Source organism: Ailuropoda melanoleuca, chromosome 2 (genome assembly GCF_002007445.2).
Source record: "Ailuropoda melanoleuca isolate Jingjing chromosome 2, ASM200744v2, whole genome shotgun sequence".
NCBI classification, from domain to species: Eukaryota; Metazoa; Chordata; class Mammalia; order Carnivora; family Ursidae; genus Ailuropoda; species Ailuropoda melanoleuca.
Window position 1 is genome coordinate 84,444,943 of NC_048219.1, and position 10,379 is coordinate 84,455,321.

Consider the following 10,379-nt stretch of genomic DNA (forward strand, 5'->3'; position numbering starts at 1 on the left):
GGGTTTTAATACCCTTGTAGAATTAAAGAAAGAACTTTGCTGTATATTACATCATTATTATTGTTATTGTGTTTGCTTATGGGATCTACTAATTTACTATCCTATACTATCTATTTTCACCTCCTAAAGCTCCAGTAACTAAAGTTCTTCTATGGATTAGGGAGAATAATTCAGAGGTCTGTGGGTTTTTACAACAAGAATATTTATGAAAAGGTTACTTTTAATCATTTTTATAATATTTTTATGATAATATTTATATAGATAATTCTCTTAGTTAACTTCCAACTCAATATCTTGAACTTCTCACCTCTAACGATACTGCCTCTCACCCTACTTCAGCTACTCACACAAATGCTTATCCCTTGTCATTAACAATAAGTGCACATTCCATAAAATCTCAATTTTAAGTATACTACTTTCCAGCCAGTAGTTCCTATCTCTCCATTTTTTTAACTTTAGTACCCTGATTCCCATCAATATCTAAGACCCCCCCCAAAAAAAGAAGAAAGAAGGAAGAGAAAAGAAAAGAAAAAAAGAAAAGAAAAGAAAAGAAAAGAAAAGAAAAGAAATTAACCATGTATGATTTTTAGTACCTTATGACCTCACTTCTTTCTTAACCTAGGTTAGATACTCTGGTTCCTCATTACAATCACTTTCTTGTGTAATACCTTCAGTCCCCTTGGCCAACTCTCCATTTATCTTACCTTTTTGGCAAAAATTGCAATAATGATTAAATCTTAAATTCTGTCTACTCCACACTAGCTGAATATGTCTGGAGAAAAACATACATCTATATTGATGAGTCTTATTCTAATTTCCTCACCAGTAACACCAGGAGGACTCTTGTGCTACCCAGCAGTCCTACTGCATCCTTTCTAGTCTTACACGCCTTAACCCTTTCTTCTCTTCTCCAGAACTGTCATTTCCTCCTTCATCTTTACTCTAAGTTGATGACCTTATTTGCTAGCACACTGAGAAAAAAGCAGTCAAAAGTGATCCTCTAAGAGAAAAAAAAATGTAGAGCTAAGAAACTAGTACAGAGAAGAAAGAAAAATTTTACTATACTTAATCAAAAACAGTAATTATATATATGTTAAATACTTAAATGAAAAGATAAAGATCAAAAAACTCAAAAAAAACCCAAAACCCAACTACGTGCTGCTCATAAGAGGACTATTTTAAATACAATGACATAGAAAAGTTGAAAGTAAAAATGTCTAAGAAAAGAGATACCTTTTAAACACCAACTAAAATAAGCCTAGTGTATATTTGCTCATATTAAACAAAGTAAACCTTAAGAAAATAAGCATTACTAAACACAGATATTTCATAATAATAAATGCTTAATCCCAAGAACATAAAACAATTCTAATTTATACGCACCTACCAATGTAGCTCCCAAATTCACAAACCAAATATTGTCAGAAATGAAGAATAAATGAGTGAAACCATATGGTAATTGTCTTTCTCTGCTTGGAACATAAGAAATAGGAAGATTGGTAGGAGAAGGAAGGAAAGAATGAAGGGGAGGTAAACAGAAGGGGAATGAACCATGAGAGACTGTTGACTCTGGGAAACAAACTGAGGGCTTCAGAGGGGAGGGGGGTGGGGGATTGGGATAGGCCGGTGATGGGTAAAGGAGGGCACATATTGCATGATGCACTGGGTGTTATACACAAGTAATGAATCATGGAACATTGCACCAAAAACTGGGGATGTACTGTATGGTGACTAATATAACAAAATATAAATTATTAAAAAAAAGAAGAAAAGAAATGTTACAAAGTTAAAAAAATAGAAATGAATAAATAGAAACGAGTCTACAGTGATAGAGATCTTAACACACCTCTCTCAGTTACACATAGATCAGGATCTAAAAAGCAGTAGGATAAGCACTGAATGTTGTATGTAAGTAATGAATCACTAAATTCTACACCTGAAATTTACATTACACTGTATGGTTTTTGTTTTCTGTGGGTTTGTGTGTGCATGTGTGTGTTACACTGAATGTTAACTAACTGGAATTTAAATAAAAATTTGGAGGAAGAAAACATAAGTATAGATGCAAAAAAAAAGAACAACTCTATTACTACATGCTTCTTTTTTTATAATATTTTTTATTATGTTAGTCACCATACAGTACATCCCTAGTTTTTGATGTAAAGTTGCATGATTCATTACTTGCATACAACACCCAGTGCACCATGCAATACATGCCCTCCTTAATACCCATCACCAGCCTATCCCATTCCCCCACCCCCCTCCCCTCTGAAGCCCTCAGTTTGTTTCCCAGAGTCCATAGTCTCTCATGCTTCATTCCCCCTTCTGTTTACCCCCCTTTCTTCTTCCCTTTCTTCTCCTACTGATCTTCCTACTTCTTATGTTCCATAAATGAGTGAAACCATATGGATAATTGTCTTTCTCTGCTTGACTTATTTCGCTTACTACATGCTTCTACACATAAATTTACAACAATTATATCTGAAAGAAAGAAGATGTTACTTGACAGTTTATACATAGTATAGTTTCAAAGAGGTCAGCACATTGCTATTTTAATTTGCTTCCACACGTTTACAACACTTAGATATGAAAGAAAGATGTTATTTCACAGATGGTTTGTACACAGTGTAGTTTCAAGGGGTTAAGCATACAACTGTTTTCATATGCTTCCATACAAAAGTTTTCATACACTACACTTTTAATAAAAGAAGATATTACCTGAAAGACAGATTCTATACAGTTTCGGCCAGTTAAGAACAGGAACTGTGAATTATAGGATACCATGCACATACCCTAGCCCTAACCAAACCCTAACTCTAACCCGTACCATTACCCTAACCCTAAACCTAACACTCTGGAGAGGTCTCTGAACTGCAGGTTACCAGGCACATATCCTCACCCTAACCCTAACCACAGACCTGACAAAATGGATTCCTGAACCCACAATAAGAAAAGCTGAGAAGCAGCCTAGTTATTCTCAAGAAGATACTAAACTTTTTAGAATTGGTAATATTTATGGAAATGAGTGTAAAGGTAGAGATAAAAACAGAAGGAACAACTGAATATCTATTTAAAGTGCATTTAGAGGCTCAAATCCCCTCCTTGCCTTGTCTCAGTAGATGGCTGCCATGACTATTTCACCCCAGAAGAAGTCTAGGGTTTTCTTCTCTGGAGAGGTCTCTGAACTGCATGATTATCAGGCACATACCATAACCCTAACCCTAACCCTAACTTAAACATAACCCTTACAACCTATAACCCCCACCATCTAACCCCTAACCTTTACGCTAACATTAACACTAAGTTAACACTCTCAAGAGGTCTCTGAACTGCAGGATACCAGGCACATATTCTCGCCCTGGTCCTAAACCTAACCCTCACCTGCCCCTCACCCTCCTATGAACCCTAAACTTAGATCTGAGGAGGAAAAAAAGGAAGATGTGGTATATGTAATGGAATATTACTCAGCTATTAAAAAGTATAAAATCTTGCCATTTGCAATGACATAGATGGAGCTAGAGAGTATTATGTTAAGTGCAATAAATCAGTCAGAGAAAGACAAATACTATGATGCCACTCATGTACAGAAATTAAGAAACAAAACAAAGGGGCAAAAAGAAATGAATATTACACTGTATATTAAATGGAATTTAAATAAAATCTTTTTTAAAAAGGAGTAGGATATAAAATAATTGAATAATACAATTAAGAAAATGATTAGACATGTATAGGATATTGGAACCAGCAACTATATAGACTACTTATAAGGATGACATATGCTGGGCCATAAAAAATGTCTGAACAAACATCAAATGATTGAAATCATTCAGAGTCCACATTCCGAACACAGCATAATTAAGCTAGAAATTAATAACAAAAATATAACTAGAAAATTGCATGCTTAAAAATTAAAAAATAAAACTTCAAGACATTGATAAACTAGGTGGAAAATCACAATAAAATTTTTAAATGATTTGAACTGAATGCTAATAGTGCATATCAAAACTTCTTAGGTGCAGCTAAAGTTTTAACCAGAATGAAATTTACGTCCTTAAGAAAAGCTAAAAACTATTTTTCTCAGTGTCCATCTTAAAAAGTAGAAGACAACAGCAAATTAAACCTAAAGCAAAGGCAGAAGGAAGAAAGCAATAAAGGTAAGAAATTAATGAACTAGAAATATATACATATGCAATAAAAAGAATCAACAAAAAGAATCAATTGTTCCAAAAGTTGTTTTTTAAGACTAATAAAATGGAATTAAGTTAAAACTTCTGGCAAAGCTGGTCAAGAAAGAAAAGACAGAATACAAAGACTGCCCGTAGTAAGAAATTTAGATATTACTGTAAATCCTAAAGAGGTTAGAAATATAATAAGAGAATATTAAGGACAAATTTGGGCCAATAAATTTTAAAATGTAGTTGCAATAGATAGTCCTAGAAGAATAAAACTTACTAAGACAGATGCAAGAAAATCTGGGAAATCTTATAAATATTAAAGTAACTTAACCCATACTTTCAAACCTATCCACCAAAAAAACCCCAGACTCAAGTGATTTCAGCAATGAATTTACTACGTTTAAGCAAAAAACATCAATCCTATATAAGCCCTTCCAAAAATTAGAAAAATAAGAAACAATTACCAACTACTTTTGCAAAGTCAGAATAACTTGATACCAAGCCTGACAAGAACATTACAAATTATTAAAATTACAGAACAATCTCACTCATAAACATAGATAAAAAATTTAAACAAAATATTCATAATTTAAATACAGTTCAAATTTGAATACGGGATAATACATCATGACTAATCTGGATTTATTCTAGGAATGCAAGGTTGGCTTAACATTTGGAAAGCAATAAGTATAACTCACCACATAAACAGAATAAAGTAAAAGAACATATGATCAAAATAGTTGCAGGAAAAGTATTTCATAAAATTAAGCATCCAATCATGATTTTAAAAAATTCAGCAAGGAAAGAAGTAAACATCTTTATCTAATAATGTGTATCTACCAAAAATCAAGTAAACTATTTTTCAGGGTGAAATGTTAAAGATTTCCTTCTGAGAACAAAGATATACTATTCTATTGTCCTGGCCAGTGTAATATGATAAGTTAAAACAGCGTAGACAGGACTTCTATCTATGGAGGAGCAAGGAGCTCTGTAAATAACTAACAAGGAGCTCTCAAATAAATAACACAACACAAGGAGCTCTCAAATAAATAACACAACACTGGCCAAAACCATCAGAAATTTTCATTAAGGGCTCTTGAGATTGACTAAAAGTAAACAACAAACTGAGAAGTGTTCATTCATGAAAAACTATTGAACTTCAGGTAAGAACAGTAGGGAAATGTACCTTACTTACTTGGAGCTGCTTGCATTCCCTAACCAGTTTAGTTGACAAGGTAGTTCCCCAGAAAAGGGCCGGTTAAAACCAGCAGATTTACTGTTGAAGAGACCTACCTTCTTTTGGAGGCATTGTGAGTAAAGATAGCAAATTCAGTAGGTAATAAACAGAGAAATCCTATAGCCTGACTAGCTAAAGTCACAAACTCTTTTGGGATTAACAAAAGACCAGAGGACTAACAAGAAACCCAACAGGTAAATTTGGTAAATTTTCCATATATGTTGGCTGATTGAGAGACTATATGCACACACAGGGAAGACCTAACGGTTTCTGGGTGAAAATAAAACCTGTGGGAGGCTTGAAAACTGCCTAAACTTTGAATGTACTACCAAACCTTCACACAGAGCGATTGACAGAAGGTAGAAGACTTAGTGCTGGAGATGTTTGGGCAAGCTCTGATCAATCACTGGCTGATCACTAAGCTCTTAAGAAAAAGTGATAATCCCTAGGAAGCAAGGCTAAAAGTTTAAGATAAAAATACAAAAATAAACTCAGCAGAAACACCAGCAACAACACGTTGTAGAGGTGACAGATTTTACCAAACAGACTAGTTATATGAAAACAAATCACCCACACAGGAAAAAGCAAAAACAAAAACAAAAAAGCCCACAGCAACAATAATACTCAGGGGGAAAAATCAGAATCTAGAGTTGCTAAATGTCCAATTGTCAACTAGAAATTATGAGACATGCAAAGAAATAGGAAAGCATGACCCATATTTAGAAATATTCAATAAAACTGTCTCTGGGTGTGTCCAAATGTTGGATTTGAGGAGACGGTGATTACAAAGCAAAGCTCAAAGACTAATGAAAGTATTAAGGAAAATATTTTGACAATTATTAAAAAAACAGGGACTATCAGTAAAGGATTTAAAACTACCAAAAAAAAAGTCTAGAGCAGAAAAGTGCTATATCAAAATAATAATTCACTACACAGGCTCGAGATTAGATTTGAGATGGCAGAAGAAAGAATCATTGAACTTGAAGATAGATAAATAGAACTAGTCCAATCTGAATAAATATATCTTTTCTCTTTTATTCTCTCTTTTCTTTAAAAGGAACAATTATAAAAAGCTTTAATTATAACACTACATTGTTGGGTTTATAACATATATAAATGTAATATACACATCAATAATAGCCCAAATGGGGGGGAGAGTGGTAAATGTGAATATATTTAAATAAAATTGCTGTATTTTGTGGTAATTGAGTCATTATTTACTTGAAAGTGAGTGTGATTTGTTAAGATATGTTTTACAATACCAAGAGCAACCTTTAAGGGAATAATTTTAAAAATATATATAATTATAAAATCAACAGATAAATTAAAATCATACACTAAAAATATTTGTTAAACACCCCCAAAAGAGCAGTGAAGGATGACAAAAGGACAAAAAAGTCACAAGGCATATAAAAAATAAATAGCATAAAATAAGAGAAAAAAATCCAAACATATGAATAATTATATTAAATGAGTATGGACTAATTACATTGATCAAAGGTAGAGATTGTCAAACTGAACTTAAAAAGCAAGATTCATCTATAGCCATTTACTAGAGACAAACTTTAGATTCAAGACAAAAATAGCTTTAAAGTAAAAATACTGAAATACATATACCATGCAAAGAGTTAACCATGAGAGAGTTGGAGTGGCTATTCTAGTATTGGGCAAAATAGACATGAAGACAAGAAATATTACTAGAGGCAAAGAGGAATATTTCATAGTGATAAAAGTATCAATAAATTAGAAAATATAACAATTATAAATGTATACATAGCTAATAAGAGTTATTTACATAAAACAAAAACTGACATAATTGAAAGGAAAAAGAGACAACTCAACAATCACAACTGGAAATATCAGTGTTCCACTCTCAATAACTGATGGAATAGCAAGAATGAAAATCAGCAAGGATATAGGAGACATACACAACACTGTAACAAATATGATTTAATTGACATTTACATAAGATATCAGCCAGCTATAGCAGAATCCACATTGTTTTCAAGCGCATATAAAACATTCTCCAGGATAAACCACATGCAATGGCATAATATAAGTCTCAATAAATGTAAAAGGAAATCATTCCAAGTATGTTCCCAACCACAATGGAATTTCATTAAAAATCAGTAACAGAAATTAATTTAAAATGCCCTAAATATTTGGAAATTAAGCAACATATTTCTAAATAACCCAAGGGTGAAAAAGAAATCACAGAAGTTAGAAGGTATTTTGCACTGATTAAAAACAAAATCACAACATAATAAAATGTGTGAGATACAGCTAAAACAGGGCGTACAGAGAAATCTTTAGCTATAAACATCTTATTTTTTATCTTCAACAGTTTATTTTTAAATTTTTTAATTTAAATTCAATTTAATTAACATATAGTGTATTATTAGTTTCAGAGGTAGAATTTAGTGATTTGTCAGTTGCATATAACACCCAGTGCTCATTACATCAAGTGCCCTCTTTTTTTTTTAATAATTAATTTTATTTTATTATATTATGTTAATCACCATACAGTACATCCCCTGATTCTGATGTAAAGTTTGATGCTTCATTAGTTGCGTATAACACCCAGTGCACCATGCAATACGTGCCCTCCTTACTACCCACCACCAGTCCATCCCCTTCCCCCACCCCCTCCCCTCTGAAGTCCTCAGTTTGTTTCTCATAGTCCATAGTCTCTCATGTTTCATTCCCCCTTCTGATTACCCCCCCTTTCTTTATCCCTTTCTTCCCCTACCGATCATCCTAGTTCTTATGTTCCATAGATGAGAGAAATCATATGATAATTGTCTTTCTCTGCTTGACTTATTTCACTTAGCATTATCTCCTCCAGTGCCGTCCATGTTGCAGCAAATGTTGAGAATTCGTTCTTTCTGATAGCTGAGTAATATTCCATTGTATATATGGACCACAGCTTCTTAATCCAGTCATCTGTTGAAGGGCATCTCGGCTCCTTCCATGATTTGGCTATTGTGGACAATGCAGCTATGAACATTGGGGTGCATATGGCCCTTCTCTTTACTACGTCTGTATCTTTGGGGTAAACACCCAGTAGTGCAATGGCTGGGTCATAGGGTAGTTCAATTTTTAACTTTTTAAGGGACCTCCACACTGTTTTCCAGAGTGGCTGTACCAACTTGCATTCCCACCAACAATGTAGGAGGGATCCCCTTTCTCCACATCCTCTCCAACAATTGTTGTTTCTTGCCTTGTCTATCTTTGCCATTCTAACTGGCGTAAGGTGGTATCTCAGTGTGGTTTTGATTTGAATTTCCCTGATGGCTAATGATTTTGAACATTTTTTCATGTGTCTGTTAGCCATTTGTATGTCTTCATTGGAAAAGTGTCTGTTCATATCTTCTGCCCATTTTATGATTTGTTTATTTGTTTCTCGTGTATTGAGTTTGAGAAGTTCTTTGTAGATCTTGGATACCAGTCCTTTATCTGTGGTGTCCTTTGCAAATATATTCTCCCATTCCGTGGGCTGTCTCTTAGTTTTTTTGACTGTTTCCTTGGCTGTGCAGAAGCTCTTTATCCTGATAAAGTCCCATAAGTTCATTTTATCTTTTATTTCTCTTGCCTTTGGAGATGTGTCGTGAAAAAGGTTGCTCTGGCCGATGTCATAGAAGTTGTTGCCTATGTTCTCCTCTAGAATTTTGATGGATTCCTGTCTCACATTGAGGTCTTTCATCCATTTGGAGTTTATTTTTGTGTATGGTGTGAGAGAGTGGTCAAGTTTCATTCTTTTGCATGTAGCTGTCCAATTTTCCCAGCACCATTTATTGAAGAGACTGTCTTTTTTCCACCGGATGTTTTTTCCTGCTTTATCAAAGATTAGTTGCCCAAAGAGCCGAGGGTCCATTTCTGGGTTCTCTATTCTGTTCCATTGGTCGATGTGTCTGTTTTTGTGCCAGTACCATGCTGTCTTTGTGATCACAGCTTTGTAGTACAGCTCGAAATCCGGCATTGTGATGCCCCCAGCTTTGTTTTTCCTTTTCAACAGTTCCTTGGAGATTCGGGGCCTTTTCTGGTTCCATACAAATTTAAGGACTATTTGTTCCAGTTCTTTGAAAAATGTCCTCGGTATTTTGATCGGGATAGCATTGAAAGTGTAGATTGCTCTGGGTAGTATGGACATTTTAACTATGTTAATTCTTCCAATCCATGAGCATGGAATATTTTTCCATCTTTTTATGTCTTCCTCAATATCTTTCAAAAGTGATCTATAGTTTCTAGCATATAGGTCCTTTACGTCTCTGGTTAAGTTAATTCCAAGGTAACGCATGGTTTTTGGTGTTATTGTAAATGGGATGGATTCCCTAATTTCTCTTTCTTCAGTCTCGTTATTCGTGTATAGAAATGCAACTGATTTCTGGGCATTGATTTTGTATCCTGCCACCTTACTGAATTGTTCTATAACTTCTAATAGTTTGGGAGTGGATTCCTTTGGGTTTTCCATATAGAGTATCATGTCATCTGCAAAGAGAGACAGTTTGACTTCTTCTTTGCCGATTTGGATACCTTTGATCCCTTTTTGTCTTCTGATTGCTGTTGCAAGGACTTCTAGTACTATGTTGAATAATAGTGGCGAGAGTGGGCATCCTTGTCGTGTTCCTGATCTTAAGGGAAAGGCTTCCAGCTTTTCCCCATTGAGAATAATGCTTGCAGTAGGCTTTTCATAGATGGCTTTTATGAGATTGAGAAATGTACCCTCTATTCCTACACTCTGAATTTCTATATGCTACCATTGAATAATTGGAAGATGACATTAAAACAATTTCATAATATCAAAAAATACGAATAATTTTGGCCAAAAGTGCAAAACTATACACTAAAAATTATAAATCATTGATGAAAAAAACTAAGATCTAAATAAATAGAGAAATACAAAATATTTGTGAATCTGGTAGAGTCAATATTGTTAAGATGCTAATTTTCCCTAAATTGATCTGTAG